The following is a 17,824-nucleotide window of genomic DNA, read 5'->3' as shown; positions in this document are numbered from 1 at the left end:
CTCTATAGCTCAGTTGGTTAGAGCGTCTGCCTAGTAGGCAGAAGGTCGAGGGTTCGACTCCCCTGGAGCCTTCTTTTTCACATCGGCTACCACTTGTGTTCATCACTTCCTTTTGCAAAGTTCAATTTCCTTTTCACATTTAACATTGCGCTCATTGTTTCCAGCAAAATGACACTGGTGTCAGAGCGTGTGTAGGAATAGTTATTTGAATCGCATGTCACAGGCCTCCTGAACAGACATAAACGATTACATTTTCATGCTCGTTTTAAAGCCAGGTGAAAAATATAAATGGAGTATAGACTATTGGAGATTCGTCTATCCCATCGGCTCTATAGCTCAGTTGGTTAGAGCGTCTGCCTAGTAAGCAGAAGGTCGAGGGTTCGACTCCCCTGGAGCCTTCTTTTTCACATCGGCTACCACTTGTGTTCATCCCTTCCTTTTGCAAAGTTCAATTTTCTTTTCACATTTAACATTGCTGTCATTGTTTCCAGCAAAATGACACTGGTGTCAGAGCGTGTAGGAATAGTTATTTGAATCGCATGTCACAGGCCTCCCCGAACAGACATAGACGATTACATTTTCATGCTCGTTTTAAAGCCAGGTGAAACATAAATGGAGTATAGACTATTGTAGATTCGTCTATCCCATCGGCTCTATAGCTCAGTTGGTTAGAGCGTCTGCCTAGTAAGCAGAAGGTCGAGGGTTCGACTCCCTCTGGAGCCTTCTTTTCACATCGGCTACCACTTGTGTTCATTCCTTCCTTTTGCAAAGTTCAATTTCCTTTTCACATTGAACATTTGCTGTCATTTATTTCAAGCAAAATGACACTGGTGTCAGAGCGTGTGTAGGAATGGGTATTATTTGAATCGCATGTCACAGGCCTCCAAAACAGACATAAACGGTTCTTTAACTCAGGTGAATCATAAAGGAAGTTTACACTATTGTAGCTTCGTCTATCCCATCGGCTCTATAGCTCAGTTGGTTAGAGCGTCTGCCTAGTAAGCAGAAGGTCGAGGATTCGACTCTCCCTGGAGCCTTCTTTTTCACATCGGCTACCACTTGTGTTCATTCCTTCCTTTTGCAAAGTTCAATTTCCTTTTCACATTTAACATTTGCTGTCATTGTTTCCAGCAAAATGACACTGGTGTCAGAGCGTGTGTAGGAATGGGTATTATTTGAATCGCATGTCACAGGCCTCCCGAACAGACATTAACGATTTTCTTAATTCAGGTGAATCATAAAGGAGTTTTCACCATTGTAGCTTCGGCTATCCCATCGGCTCTATAGCTCAGTTGGTTAGAGCGTCTGCCCTAGTAAGCAGAAGGTCGAGGGTTTCGACTCCCCTGGAGCCTTCTTTTTCACATCGGCTACCACTTGTGTTCATCCCTTCCTTTTGCAAAGTTCAATTTCCTTTTCACATTTAACATTGCTGTCATTGTTTCCAGCAAAATGACACTGGTGTCAGAGCGTGTGTAGGAATAGTTATTTGAATCGCATGTCACAGGCCTCCCGAACAGACATAAACGATTACATTTCATGCTCGTTTTAAAGCCAGGTGAAACATAAATGGAGTATAGACTATTGTAGATTCGTCTATCCCATCGGCTCTATAGCTCAGTTGGTTAGAGCGTCTGCCCAGTAAGCAGAAGGTCGAGGGTTCGACTTCCCCTGGAGCCTTCTTTTCACATCGGCTACCACTTGTGTTCATCACTTCCTTTTGCAAAGTTCAATTTCCTTTTCACATTTAACAATGCTGTCATTGTTTCCAGCAAAATGACACTGGTGTCAGAGCGTGTGTAGGAATAGTTATTTGAATCGCATGTCACAGGCCTCCCGAACAGACATAAACGATTACATTTTCATGCTCGTTTTAAAGCCAGGTGAAACATAAATGGAGTATAGACTATTGTAGATTCGTCTATCCCATCGGCTCTATAGCTCAGTTGGTTAGAGCGTCTGCCTAGTAAGCAGAAGGTCGAGGGTTCGACTCCTCTGGAGCCTTCTTTTCACATCGGCTACCACTTGTGTTCATTCCTTCCTTTTGCAAAGTTCAATTTCCTTTTCACATTGAACATTTGCTGTCATTGTTTTCCAGCAAAATGACACTGGTGTCAGAGCGTGTGTAGGAATGGGTATTATTTGAATCGCATGTCACAGGCCTCCAAAACAGACATAAACGGTTCTTTTAACTCAGGTGAATCATAAAGGAAGTTTACACTATTGTAGCTTCGTCTATCCCATCGGCTCTATAGCTCAGTTGGTTAGAGCGTCTGCCTAGTAAGCAGAAGGTCGAGGATTCGACTCTCCCTGGAGCCTTCTTTTTCACATCGGCTACCACTTGTGTTCATTCCTTCCTTTTGCAAAGTTCAATTTCCTTTTCACATTTAACATTTGCTGTCATTGTTTCCAGCAAAATGACACTGGTGTCAGAGCGTGTGTAGGAATGGGTATTATTTGAATCGCATGTCACAGGCCTCCCCGAACAGACATTAACGATTTTCTTAATTCAGGTGAATCATAAAGGGAGTTTTCACTATTGTAGCTTCCGCTATCCCATCGGCTCTATAGCTCAGTTGGTTAGAGCGTCTGCCTAGTAAGCAGAAGGTCGAGGGTTTCGACTCCCCTGGAGCCTTCTTTTTCACATCGGCTACCACTTGTGTTCATCCCTTCCTTTTGCAAAGTTCAATTTCCTTTTCACATTTAACATTGCTGTCATTGTTTCCAGCAAAATGACACTGGTGTCAGAGCGTGTGTAGGAATAGTTATTTGAATCGCATGTCACAGGCCTCCCGAACAGACATAAACGATTACATTTCATGCTCGTTTTAAAGCCAGGTGAAACATAAATGGAGTATAGACTATTGTAGATTCGTCTATCCCATCGGCTCTATAGCTCAGTTGGTTAGAGCGTCTGCCCAGTAAGCAGAAGGTCGAGGGTTCGACTTCCCCTGGAGCCTTCTTTTCACATCGGCTACCACTTGTGTTCATCACTTCCTTTTGCAAAGTTCAATTTCCTTTTCACATTTAACAATGCTGTCATTGTTTCCAGCAAAATGACACTGGTGTCAGAGCGTGTGTAGGAATAGTTATTTGAATCGCATGTCACAGGCCTCCCGAACAGACATAAACGATTACATTTTCATGCTCGTTTTAAAGCCAGGTGAAACATAAATGGAGTATAGACTATTGTAGATTCGTCTATCCCATCGGCTCTATAGCTCAGTTGGTTAGAGCGTCTGCCTAGTAAGCAGAAGGTCGAGGGTTCGACTCCCCTGGAGCCTTCTTCTTTTCACATCGGCTACCACTTGTGTTCATCACTTCCTTTTGCAAAGTTCAATTTCCTTTTCACATTTAACATTGCTGTCATTGTTTCCAGCAAAATGACACTGGTGTCAGAGAGCGTGTGTAGGAATAGTTATTTGAATCGCATGTCACAGGCCTCCTGAACAGACATATAAACGATTACATTTTCATGCTCGTTTTAAAGCCAGGTGAAACATAAATGGAGTATAGACTATTGGAGATTCGTCTATCCCATCGGCTCTATAGCTCAGTTGGTTAGAGCGTCTGCCTAGTAAGCAGAAGGTCGAGGGTTCGACTCCCCTGGAGCCTTCTTTTCACATCGGCTACCACTTGTGTTCATCCCTTCCTTTTGCAAAGTTCAATTTCCTTTTCACATTTAACATTGCTGTCATTGTTTCCAGCAAAATGACACTGGTGTCAGAGCGTGTGTAGGAATAGTTATTTGAATCGCATGTCACAGGCCTCCCGAACAGACATAAACGATTACATTTTCATGCTCGTTTTAAAGCCAGGTGAAACATAAATGGAGTAAAGACTATTGTAGATTCGTCTATCCTATCGGCTCTATAGATCAGTTGGTTAGAGCGTCTGCCTAGTAAGCAGAAGGTCGAGGGTTCGACTCCCCTGGAGCCTTCTTTTCACATCGGCTACCACTTGTGTTCATTCCTTCCTTTTGCAAAGTTCAATTTCCTTTTCACATTTAACATTTGCTGTCATTGTTTCCAGCAAAATGACACTGGTGTCAGAGCGTGTGTAGGAATGGGTATTATTTGAATCGCATGTCACAGGCCTCCAAAACAGACATAAACGGTTCTTTTAACTCAGGTGAATCATAAAGGAAGTTTACACTATTGTAGCTTCGTCTATCCCATCGGCTCTATAGCTCAGTTGGTTAGAGCGTCTGCCTAGTAAGCAGAAGGTCGAGGATTCGACTCTCCCTGGAGCCTTCTTTTCACATCGGCTACCACTTGTGTTCATTCCTTCCTTTTGCAAAGTTCAATTTCCTTTTCACATTTAACATTTGCTGTCATTGTTTCCAGCAAAATGACACTGGTGTCAGAGCGTGTGTAGGAATGGGTATTATTTGAATCGCATGTCACAGGCCTCCCGAACAGACATTAACGATTTTCTTAATTCAGGTGAATCATAAAGGGAGTTTTCACTATTGTAGCTTCGGCTATCCCATCGGCTCTATAGCTCAGTTGGTTAGAGCGTCTGCCTAGTAAGCAGAAGGTCGAGGGTTTCGACTCCCCTGGAGCCTTCTTTTTCACATCGGCTACCACTTGTGTTCATCCCTTCCTTTTGCAAAGTTCAATTTCCTTTTCACATTTAACATTGCTGTCATTGTTTCCAGCAAAATGACACTGGTGTCAGAGCGTGTGTAGGAATAGTTATTTGAATCGCATGTCACAGGCCTCCCCGAACAGACATAAACGATTACATTTCATGCTCGTTTTAAAGCCAGGTGAAACATAAATGGAGTATAGACTATTGTAGATTCGTCTATCCCATCGGCTCTATAGCTCAGTTGGTTAGAGCGTCTGCCCAGTAAGCAGAAGGTCGAGGGTTCGACTTCCCCTGGAGCCTTCTTTTTCACATCGGCTACCACTTGTGTTCATCACTTCCTTTGCAAAGTTCAATTTCCTTTTCACATTTAACAATGCTGTCATTGTTTCCAGCAAAATGACACTGGTGTCAGAGCGTGTGTAGGAATAGTTATTTGAATCGCATGTCACAGGCCTCCCGAACAGACATAAACGATTACATTTTCATGCTCGTTTTAAAGCCAGGTGAAACATAAATGGAGTATAGACTATTGTAGATTCGTCTATCCCATCGGCTCTATAGCTCAGTTGGTTAGAGCGTCTGCCTAGTAAGCAGAAGGTCGAGGGTTCGACTCCCCTGGAGCCTTCTTTTCACATCGGCTACCACTTGTGTTCATCACTTCCTTTTGCAAAGTTCAATTTCCTTTTCACATTTAACATTGCTGTCATTGTTTCCAGCAAAATGACACTGGTGTCAGAGCGTGTGTAGGAATAGTTATTTGAATCGCATGTCACAGGCCTCCCGAACAGACATAAACGATTACATTTTCATGCTCGTTTTAAAGCCAGGTGAAACATAAATGGAGTATAGACTATTGAGATTCGTCTATCCCATCGGCTCTATAGCTCAGTTGGTTAGAGCGTCTGCCTAGTAAGCAGAAGGTCGAGGGTTCGACTCCCCTGGAGCCTTCTTTTTCACATCGGCTACCACTTGTGTTCATCCCTTCCTTTTGCAAAGTTCAATTTCCTTTTCACATTTAACATTGCTGTCATTGTTTCCAGCAAAATGACACTGGTGTCAGAGCGTGTGTAGGAATAGTTATTTGAATCGCATGTCACAGGCCTCCCGAACAGACATAAACGATTACATTTTCATGCCTTTCGTTTTAAAGCCAGGTGAAACATAAATGGAGTAAAGACTATTGTAGATTCGTCTATCCTATCGGCTCTATAGATCAGTTGGTTAGAGCGTCTGCCCTAGTAAGCAGAAGGTCGAGGGTTCGACTCCCCTGGAGCCTTCTTTTTCACATCGGCTACCACTTGTGTTCATTCCTTCCTTTTGCAAAGTTCAATTTCCTTTTCACATTTAACATTTGCTGTCATTGTTTCCAGCAAAATGACACTGGTGTCAGAGCGTGTGTAGGAATGGGTATTATATGAATCGCATGTCACAGGCCTCCCAAAGAGACATAAACCACTTTTTAACTCAGGTGAATCATAGAGGAGTTTTCACTATTGTAGATTCGTCTATCCCATCGGCTCTATAGCTCCAGTTGGTTAGAGCGTCTGAGACCTCCCTTGATTCGGAGGTGTGTGGACGTGTTGACGAGAGAGTGATAGATTTTCTCGGATATCATCGTTTATACTTGCGTCTGGATTTCAATTCGGTGCTTAGAAGGTAGGAGAACATTCACAATGTAATTGTAGGTGAACCTGCCGTATTAGCAAGCACTTTGGTGCGTGCTCAAGACTTTGTCTTTCTTGTTGATATCTTGCCGACTGGATACAAAATGGCGGACATCAAATCAAAAAGAAAGTATCAGAAAGACTGCACAATTGAAGTTCATGTTGGAGATAATAAAGTTATAAGTGCAACTATGCTATCCAATGCATTGGTGGAATATGTATCTGATGTGTGGGCATGTGTGTTGAAAGGCACCGATTGCTATGACGTAACAGTCCCAGATACTACCGAAGCAAGGATTCTTGCAGAAACCGATGACTTGGTCATAGGAGATCAACACATCTCATTTAGACTTCTTCACAGTGACAGCGTGGTGGTATCATTTTTACATCTCCCGCCTTACATTGATGATGTAGAAATTGAAGGCTTCATCAAAAAGAGGAATAACAATGAAAAGTGATATCAAACACAGGACTCTGAAAGGCACAAACATTTTTGACGGAACACGATATGTGCGGGTTGTATTTCCCCCTCAGTGCACCCTCATTACCATATTCTATGGGATTTAACACCCTAGATGGATATAGGTACTTTAGAGTTATACATAACAATCAAAGAGCGTTTATGTTTCAAGTGCAATTCTGGGGCCACATGGTCAAAGATTGCCCAAATACCAAATGCTTTAAATGCAATGGACAAGGGCATATAGCCAGAAATTGCAATGCAGAAAGAAAACAGGAACGCAATTGCGATATATGTTTTCGTCAATTGATATTTGCAACTGTTTCTCTGATGTTGAAGATAATGATCAGAGCAGTGTTTCTGATTCTGAGCTGGAGAGAGAGCTAGCCCCAACGAAATCTTGGGATGAGGTTCCTCTGGACCATGAGTCAAATGAGAACCATACAGATGGACCAGAAGAAGAAAAAAGACAATGAAGAGGAAGAGACAAAAGGAGAAGAAAAGGAAAAGAAAGGCTGAGGAAGCACATCCACGTGCAGTTCCGTCTTCTGAGATCATTCCTAGTTGTGACAAGGAGAAGGACAATGATAGCACGGACAAGAACGCTTTGTCTCAAGATAGACTTGACATAACAGAAGATGATAAAGACATTCAACAAACACTTGTGACACCTGCTAAGTGGACAATTTCTTCACGTAAACGTGCAAGAAGGCACAAACTACAGCCAAAGTTAACAGACACAGTAATACATAGCAATGACTTGAAAAAAAATAAAGTGAGAGAAAGCAAAAAGACCAACAAAAGAAAAAGAAAGCAGAAAAGGTCAACGACAGAAGAGAACTATCAGGTGTGTCGAAAAGTGTTATGGAAACCCTCATAATGTTGTTTATTATCCATCTATTTCTCTTTATTGTAATGGTCACAATATGGTCATGGAATGTAAATGGACTCCGTGATATAACTAAAATGCAAAATGTATTTGCACTAATTCAGAATTCGCACGTTGATATTGCATTTTTTGCAGGAAACCTTTTGGTCAGATGAATATATAGAAAAATATAAACATTTATGGCCAGGAACTATTTTATATTCTAATGCAGAAAAATGACAGAAGAGGTGTAGCGATATTAGTCTCAACTGGTTTTGAGCAAAAAAAGTTACGATGCTTCAAAAAAAGATGAAGATGGAAGAATAATAAAGGCTTCTTTATCTATTGAAGATAGAACAGTGAGTTTATTAAATGTGTATGCCCCAAAATGAGATTAAGGAGAGAATACATTTCTTCAACAATTTAAGAAAATGGATTGAAAAAAAGAACATTTAATTTGTGCTGGGGATTTTAATGAGATAATAAATCCTTTACTTGATAGGGGCATAAATAATACATCGTTTAACATTCAAAGTAGCAACGTTTTTAAACAATTTTCTCACCAATAACAACTTTGTTGATATATGGAGGTATAAAACTATGACAAAAAGAGTTTACTAGAATGCAGTATGTGTTAGGAGTTCTTAAACAATCTAGAATTGATCTCATAATTGTTTCAAGAGATCTTATTACAAGCGCTATAAACAGTTACATTTAGATACTCCTCTGTGAGTGATCACAGCATAGTTGCACTGAGGTTGGACTTTTCTTCAGTAGAAAAGAGGTCCTGGGGTATGGATTTTTAATAATCAGCTTTCTGGAAGATTTTACATTCTACCTAAGAATTATTGCATTAATAGAGGAGGCAAAACAGTGCCCTTTACTTAAAAACAGAGCCATTGATATGGTGGGATAACTTAAAATACAAGTTCAAAACATTTTCCAGATTTTATGCATCTAAAAAGGCAACCAAGCAAAAGCTGATTATTACAAAATTCAAAATAAGCTTAGAATTGAATATCATAAAATATCCTCCATTCCTGGCTATACATCTACTGATTTACAATCATTGGAAAATGAACTTGAGATATATGACAATAATAAATGCAAGGGGTGCCATTCTCAGGTCAAAAGCACAGTGCACGCTGGATTCAGATAGAAACACCAGTTACTTTCTGAATCTTGAAAAAACTAAACAACAGGCTAATTCAATAACATCACTCTTCAAGGAAGATGGTACGATAGCCAGGAGCACAGAGGATATTTTAGATACTGCTCAGCAATTTTACTCATCCTTATTTAATGCCGAGCAATGTAATTTAGTAAAACAACAGGGCCTCATTGATAACATTGAAAAAAACTTTCTGAGGAAGAAAAAATTCATGTGACCTACCTATTTCTCAGAGTGAGCTTACAGTGGCACTCAAAGGAATGAAAAGAATAAATCACCTGGCCCGGACGGGCTAACTGTTGAGTTTTATTTAAAGTTTTGGGATATTTTATGTCCCTTCTTTTAGAAGTTGTGGATGGTATACACACAAAGAACATAATCTTTCTCGTTCCATGAAAAGAGTATTATCAGTTTGTTTTATAAAAAGAAAGGAGACAAGAGAGACATTAAGTGTTACAGACCTATTTCATTGATTAATGTAGATTCTAAACTCATATCAAGAGTGTTATCGTTGAGATTGAGAAATGTCATGGCTTCAATTGTCTCCCCTGAACAATCTTGTTGTGTACCAGGAAGAGGACATAGCCAACAACCCTTCACTCTGTTCGAGATGTTATTGATGTTATCAATAATCGTAATGATGACTCATATCTCATAAAATAGATCAAGAAAAGCTTTTTTGACAGGGTTTCACACCAATATTTATTTCAAATTCTTAGGAAATTTAACTTTGGAGATTTATTCATTTCATGGATTAAGATCTTATATACTGATATAAAGAGTTCTGTGAAGTGCAATGGCCATTTGACACCGTATTTCACACTAACCCGTGGAGTTCGGCAAAGGGGATCCAATGAGTTCTATGCTATACGCCTTTGATATCAGAGCCACTGAATTTAATCATCAGAAATAATCCTGATATTCATGGAATTAGCATCAGCAATGATATTAACTCTTTAATATACCAACATGCTGATGACACTACAATTACTGTCTCAGATGTTAACTCTGTCCTTGAAACATTTAATACAGTTAACCTATATTGTGAGGGCAACAGGTGCAAAAATCAACATTGAAAAATCTGAAATTTTGTTATTGGGTAAAAATAGGTTTAGTGATTTTTCAATCAAAAATTTCAGTTAAAGTTAAGAGGGATTGTATAGAAATACTGGGCATTTATTTGGCATGGACAAAGCAATGTGTGAAACATTAAAGTGGGGAAAGAAAATAGACAAAATACAAGCACTGTTAAATTCATGGCTACGCAGACAGCTTACTTTACAAGGCAGAGCCATTGTTATTAATAATATCTTGATGAGCTCTCGTTTGTGGTATATGTTCACTGTACTACCTGTTTCCGTATTGGGTTGAGAATAAATTCACTCAATTGTTTAGGAATTTTTGTGGCACAATAAAACTGCCAAAATAGCATACAATACATGCATTGGTGTTTGTTTTTAGATGGAGGTCTTAATATACCAAATTTACGTTTACGAAAATATACATTGAGGCTGAAATTGCTGAGAGTCTTTGTCAATTGCCAGCTCAATTGTATTTGGAAACAAACCATTGTATATTTTTATGTCACATCTTTGACAATGAACTTAGGAATTTATGCCTTATCTCTTGAATATGATAAAACCTATTTACAGAATATAAGCCCATTTTATGCTGAACTATTAGCTGCATGGAATGAATTGAACGTAGGAAAAAGACCATTATTACTAAAAATGTAGAAGACATCATGAATCAGCCACTAATTAAAAATCCATTAATTACATTTAATGGAAAAACTCTCATGTTTCAATCGTTTATTTCAAGTGGAATTATTTGTATCAAACATATTTGTTTTGAAGTCATTCCAAAATTCATGTCTGGACACATTATTGTGAAAATAGTCCATGACACCTTTCCTGAGATGGATATTAGTACCATACAACAATGTTATGGGGTTATTTTATTAGCGCTTCCATCAGAGTGGAAAAAGATAATTTTATCAGAGGTTGCCACAAAGCCCCCTCAGGGAACATAAATATGCACTGTTGATGAACAGGATCTGTCTGTTGATTTATTTACAAACAAAATTTTGTTATGAAGTTCTCAGGAAAAAACATTTCAAGAAACCAGTAGCTATCTCTTGGTGGAATCAAATTGCTTTAGATATCAATTGGAAAGATATTTGGCTGAATGTATGGGGGAAAAGATAAATCAACAGATTCCGTACAGTTAGATTTTAAAATTGCTCATAATATTGTCTTCACATATGATAAACTCCTAAAATTGGACTGTCAAACACTGATGTTTGTCCAGTGTGTCAAAGTGAAACAGAAGACATTTTACATCTATTCATCTTCTGCAAAGAGTTATCTTCCTTGCAAGAACTGGTGACTGAAATGTTGACAGATGTGTGCCAGGGATACAGGATTTAGTTTTGGACAGTTATCCCTCTGGTTATTGTTTGGATTCTTACCAGAAAAGAAGTTGTCATGTAAATCATTCATGGACATTGTATTGTCAATTTATCGTCTTGCTGCATTTAAAAGGAGAGTTATATTGAGCCAAAACACAATCTCATTTCACATGAGGGCATTTTTCAAATCATTGATAAAACGCCATTTTAACCTGTTGTTGTATAAATATTCGAAAACAAATCAATCACACACATTTTCACTCAAAAATATGTCATGAGCAATGCATTCATATCGTTAGATGGAAATGAGATTATTCTCAATCCACCTTTAGATTAGAACAATACGTAGTTCATTACATCTGTAGAAGTGCATGTATTAGAGCTGAATGAAATACATTGCATATTTATTCATGTACACATGTGGATTGTAAATTGTAAAATACTTATGAATATGCTTTCTCTCTTTACAATTGATATGTTAACCACTACCACCCAAACTCTGTGATAAATATTTTATTTTTGAGGTGGTAGTGTGAGCACTGTCTGCGCCTGTAAATTATTCAATCATGTGAATAAATATTTTATAGCTCAGAAAAAAAGAGCGTCTGCCTAGTAAGCAGAAGGTCGAGGGTTCCACTCCCCTGGAGCCTTCTTTTTCACATCGGCTACCACTTGTGTTCATCACTTCCTTTTGCAAAGTTCAATTTCCTTTTCACATTTAACATTGCTGTCATTGTTTCCAGCAAAATGACACTGGTGTCAGAGCGTGTGTAGGAATAGGTATTATTTGAATCGCATGTCACAGGCCTCCAAAACAGACATAAACGATTACATTTTTTAAAGCCAGGTGAAACATAAATGGAGTATAGACTATTGTAGATTCGTCTATCCCATCGGCTCTATAGCTCAGTTGGTTAGAGCGTCTGCCTAGTAAGCAGAAGGTCGAGGGTTCGACTCCCCCTGGAGCCTTCTTTTTCACATCGGCTACCACTTGTGTTCATCACTTCCTTTTGCAAAGTTCAATTTCCTTTTCACAATTGCTGTCATTGTTTCCAGCAAAATGACACTGGTGTCAGAGCGTGTGTAGGAATAGGTATTATTTGAATGGCATGTCACAGGCCTCCCGAACAGACATAAACCGATTCATTTTTTAACTCAGGTGAATCATAAAGGCAGTTTACACTATTGTAGATTTGTCTATCCCATCGGTTCTATAGCTCAGTTGGTTAGAGCGTCTGCCTAGTAAGCAGAAGGTCGAGGGTTCGACTCCCCTGGAGCCTTCTTTTCACATCGGCTACCACTTGTGTTCATCACTTCCTTTTGCAAAGTTCAATTTCCTTTTCACATTTAACATTGCTGTCATTGTTTTTGACACTGGTGTCAGAGCGTGTGTAGGAATGGGTATTATTTGAATCGCATGTCACAGGCCTCCAAAACAGACATAAACGATTACATTTTCATGCTCGTTTTAAAGCCAGGTGAAACATAAATGGAGTATAGTCTATTGTAGATTCGTTTGTCCCATCGGCTCTATAGCTCAGTTGGTTAGAGCGTCTGCCTAGTAAGCAGAAGGTCGAGGGTTCGACTCCCCCTGGAGCCTTCTTTTTCACATCGGCTACCACTTGTGTTCATCACTTCCTTTTGCAAAGTTCAATTTCCTTTTCACAATTGCTGTCATTGTTTCCAGCAAAATGACACTGGTGTCAGAGCGTGTGTAGGAATAGGTATTATTTGAATGGCATGTCACAGGCCTCCCGAACAGACATAAACCGATTCTTTTAACTCAGGTGAATCATAAAGGGAGTTTACACTATTGTAGCTTTGTCTATCCCATCGGCTCTATAGCTCAGTTGGTTAGAGCGTCTGCCTAGTAAGCAGAAGGTCGAGGGTTCGACTCCCCCTGGAGCCTTCTTTTTCACATCGGCTACCACTTGTGTTCATCACATCCTTTTGCAAAGTTCAATTTCCTTTTCACAATTGCTGTCATTGTTTCCAGCAAAATGACACTGGTGTCAGAGCGTGTGTAGGAATAGGTATTATTTGAATGGCATGTCACAGGCCTCCCGAACAGACATAAACGATTTTTAAAGCCTGGTGAATCATAAATGGAGTATAGTCTATTGTAGATTCGTCTATCCCATCGGCTCTATAGCTCAGTTGGTTAGAGCGTCTGCCTAGTAAGCAGAAGGTCGAGGGTTCGACTCCCCCTGGAGCCTTCTTTTCACATCGGCTACCACTTGTGTTCATCACTTCCTTTTGCAAAGTTCAATTTCCTTTTCACACTTAACATTGCTGTCATTGTTTTGACACTGGTGTCAGAGCGTGTGTAGGAATGGGTATTATTTGAATCGCATGTCACAGGCCTCCAAAACAGACATAAACGATTACATTTTCATGCTCGTTTTAAAGCCAGGTGAAACATAAATGGAGTATAGTCTATTGTAGATTCGTCTGTCCCATCGGCTCTATAGCTCAGTTGGTTAGAGCGTCTGCCTAGTAAGCAGAAGGTCGAGGGTTCGACTCCCCCTGGAGCCTTCTTTTTACATCGGCTACCACTTGTGTTCATCACTTCCTTTTGCAAAGTTCAATTTCCTTTTCACATTTAACATTGCTGTCATTGTTTGACACTGGTGTCAGAGCGTGTGTAGGAATGGGTATTATTTGAATCGCATGTCACAGGCCTCCAAAACAGACATAAACGATTACATTTTCATGCTCGTTTTAAAGCCAGGTGAAACATAAATGGAGTATAGTCTATTGTAGATTCGTCTGTCCCATCGGCTCTATAGCTCAGTTGGTTAGAGCGTCTGCCTAGTAAGCAGAAGGTCGAGGGTTCGACTCCCCCTGGAGCCTTCTTTTTCACATCGGCTACCACTTGTGTTCATCACTTCCTTTTGCAAAGTTCAATTTCCTTTTCACAATTGCTGTCATTGTTTCCAGCAAAATGACACTGGTGTCAGAGCGTGTGTAGGAATAGGTATTATTTGAATGGCATGTCACAGGCCTCCCGAACAGACATAAACCGATTCTTTTAACTCAGGTGAATCATAAAGGCAGTTTACACTATTGTAGCTTTGTCTATCCCATCGGCTCTATTAGCTCAGTTGGTTAGAGCGTCTGCCTAGTAAGCAGAAGGTCGAGGGTTCGACTCCCCCTGGAGCCTTCTTTTTCACATCGGCTACCACTTGTGTTCATCACTTCCTTTTGCAAAGTTCAATTTCCTTTTCACAATTGCTGTCATTGTTTCCAGCAAAATGACACTGGTGTCAGAACGTGTGTAGGAATAGGTATTATTTGAATGGCATGTCACAGGTCTCCAAAACAGACATAAACGATTTTTAAAGCCTGGTGAATCATAAATGGAGTATAGTCTATTGTAGATTCGTCTATCCCATCGGCTCTATAGCTCAGTTGGTTAGAGCGTCTGCCTAGTAAGCAGAAGGTCGAGGGTTCGACTCCCCCTGGAGCCTTCTTTTTCACATCGGCTACCACTTGTGTTCATCACTTCCTTTTGCAAAGTTCAATTTCCTTTTCACAATTGCTGTAATTGCTTCCAGCAAAATGACACTGGTGTCAGAGCGTGTGTAGGAATAGGTATTATTTGAATGGCATGTCACAGGCCTCCCGAACAGACATAAACCGATTCTTTTAACTCAGGTGAATCATAAAGGCAGTTTACACTATTGTAGCTTTGTCTATCCCATCGGTTCTATAGCTCAGTTGGTTAGAGCGTCTGCCTAGTAAGCAGAAGGTCGAGGGTTCCACTCCCCCTGGAGCCTTCTTTTTTCACATCGGCTACCACTTGTGTTCATCACTTCCTTTTGCAAAGTTCAATTTCCTTTTCACACTTAACATTGCTGTCATTGTTTGACACTGGGGTCAGAGCGTGTGTAGGAATAGGTATTATTTGAATCGCATGTCACAGGTCTCCAAAACAGACATAAACGATTACATTTTCATGCTCGTTTTAAAGCCTGGTGAATCATAAATGGAGTATAGTCTATTGTAGATTCGTCTATCCCATCGGCTCTATAGCTCAGTTGCCTAGAGCGTCTGCCTAGTAAGCAGAAGGTCGAGGGTTCGACTCCCCCTGGAGCCTTCTTTTTCACATCGGCTACCACTTGTGTTCATCACTTCCTTTTGCAAAGTTCAATTTCCTTTTCACAATTGCTGTAATTGCTTCCAGCAAAATGACACTGGTGTCAGAGCGTGTGTAGGAATAGGTATTATTTGAATGGCATGTCACAGGCCTCCCGAACAGACATAAACCGATTCTTTTAACTCAGGTGAATCATAAAGGCAGTTTACACTATTGTAGCTTTGTCTATCCCATCGGTTCTATAGCTCAGTTGATTAGAGCGTCTGCCTAGTAAGCAGAAGGTCGAGGGTTCCACTCCCCCTGGAGCCTTCTTTTTCACATCGGCTACCACTTGTGTTCATCACTTCCTTTTGCAAAGTTCAATTTCCTTTTCACACTTAACATTGCTGTCATTGTTTGACACTGGTGTCAGAGCGTGTGTAGGAATGGGTATTATTTGAATCGCATGTCACAGGCCTCCAAAACAGACATAAACGATTACATTTTCATGCTCGTTTTAAAGCCAGGTGAAACATAAATGGAGTAGTCTATTGTAGATTCGTTTGTCCCATCGGCTCTATAGCTCAGTTGGTTAGAGCGTCTGCCTAGTAAGCAGAAGGTCGAGGTTCCACTCCCCTGGAGCCTTCTTTTTCACATCGGCTACCACTTGTGTTCATCACTTCCTTTTGCAAAGTTCAATTTCCTTTTCACAATTGCTGTCATTGTTTCCAGCAAAATGACACTGGTGTGAGAGCGTGTGTAGGATTAGGTATTATTTGAATGGCATGTCACAGGCCTCCCGAACAGACATAAACCGATTCTTTTAACTCAGGTGAATCATAAAGGGAGTTTACACTATTGTAGCTTTGTCTATCCCATCGGCTCTATAGCTCAGTTGGTTAGAGCGTCTGCCTAGTAAGCAGAAGGTCGAGGGTTCGACTCCCCCTGGAGCCTTCTTTTTCACATCGGATACCACTTGTGTTCATCACATCCTTTTGCAAAGTTCAATTTCCTTTTCACAATTGCTGTCATTGTTTCCAGCAAAATGACACTGGTGTCAGAACGTGTGTAGGAATAGGTATTATTTGAATGGCATGTCACAGGTCTCCCGAACAGACATAAACGATTTTTAAAGCCTGGTGAATCATAAATGGAGTATAGTCTATTGTAGATTCGTCTATCCCATCGGCTCTATAGCTCAGTTGGTTAGAGCGTCTGCCTAGTAAGCAGAAGGTCGAGGGTTCGACTCCCCCTGGAGCCTTCTTTTTCACATCGGCTACCACTTGTGTTCATCACTTCCTTTTGCAAAGTTCAATTTCCTTTTCACACTTAACATTGCTGTCATTGTTTGACACTGGTGTCAGAGCGTGTGTAGGAATGGGTATTATTTGAATCGCATGTCACAGGCCTCCAAAACAGACATAAACGATTACATTTTCATGCTCGTTTTAAAGCCAGGTGAAACATAAATGGAGTATAGTCTATTGTAGATTCGTCTGTCCCATCGGCTCTATAGCTCAGTTGGTTAGAGCGTCTGCCTAGTAAGCAGAAGGTCGAGGGTTCGACTCCCCCTGGAGCCTTCTTTTTCACATCGGCTACCACTTGTGTTCATCACTTCCTTTTGCAAAGTTCAATTTCCTTTTCACATTTAACATTGCTGTCATTGTTTGACACTGGTGTCAGAGCGTGTGTAGGAATGGGTATTATTTGAATCGCATGTCACAGGCCTCCAAAACAGACATAAACGATTACATTTTCATGCTCGTTTTAAAGCCAGGTGAAACATAAATGGAGTATAGTCTATTGTAGATTCGTCTGTCCCATCGGCTCTATAGCTCAGTTGGTTAGAGCGTCTGCCTAGTAAGCAGAAGGTCGAGGGTTCGACTCCCCCTGGAGCCTTCTTTTTCACATCGGCTACCACTTGTGTTCATCACTTCCTTTTGCAAAGTTCAATTTCCTTTTCACATTTAACATTGCTGTCATTGTTTGACACTGGTGTCAGAGCGTGTGTAGGAATGGGTATTATTTGAATCGCATGTCACAGGCCTCCAAAACAGACATAAACGATTACATTTTCATGCTCGTTTTAAAGCCAGGTGAAACATAAATGGAGTATAGTCTATTGTAGATTCGTTTGTCCCATCGGCTCTATAGCTCAGTTGGTTAGAGCGTCTGCCTAGTAAGCAGAAGGTCGAGGGTTCGACTCCCCCTGGAGCCTTCTTTTTCACATCGGCTACCACTTGTGTTCATCACTTCCTTTTGCAAAGTTCAATTTCCTTTTCACATTTAACATTGCTGTCATTGTTTCCAGCAAAATGACACTGGTGTCAGAGCGTGTGTAGGAATAGGTATTATTTGTATGGCATGTCACAGGCCTCCCAAAACAGACATAAACGATTACATTTTCATGCTCGTTTTAAAGCCAGGTGAAACATAAATGGAGTATGGTCTATTGTAGATTCGTCTATCCCATCGGCTCTATAGCTCAGTTGGTTAGAGCGTCTGCCTAGTAAGCAGAAGGTCGAGGGTTCGACTCCCCTGGAGCCTTCTTTTTCACATCGGCTACCACTTGTGTTCATCACT

General features: G+C 40.5%; 1 non-coding gene across 1 annotated transcript; it reads left to right on the top strand.

Annotated features, from left to right (window-relative positions):
• Nucleotides 1-649: 649 nt before the first annotated feature.
• On the top strand, nt 650-723 carry Trnat-agu. Its single transcript has one exon. It is a non-coding gene; the product is annotated as a tRNA-Thr (tRNA).
• The last annotated feature ends 17,101 nt before the right edge of the window (nt 724-17,824 follow it).

This window comes from Haliotis rubra, unplaced genomic scaffold (genome assembly GCF_003918875.1).
Source record: "Haliotis rubra isolate DU_JTF1 unplaced genomic scaffold, ASM391887v1 Scf106, whole genome shotgun sequence".
NCBI lineage: Eukaryota > Metazoa > Mollusca > Gastropoda > Lepetellida > Haliotidae > Haliotis > Haliotis rubra.
This window is presented reverse-complemented; position numbering and strand designations above follow the sequence as displayed.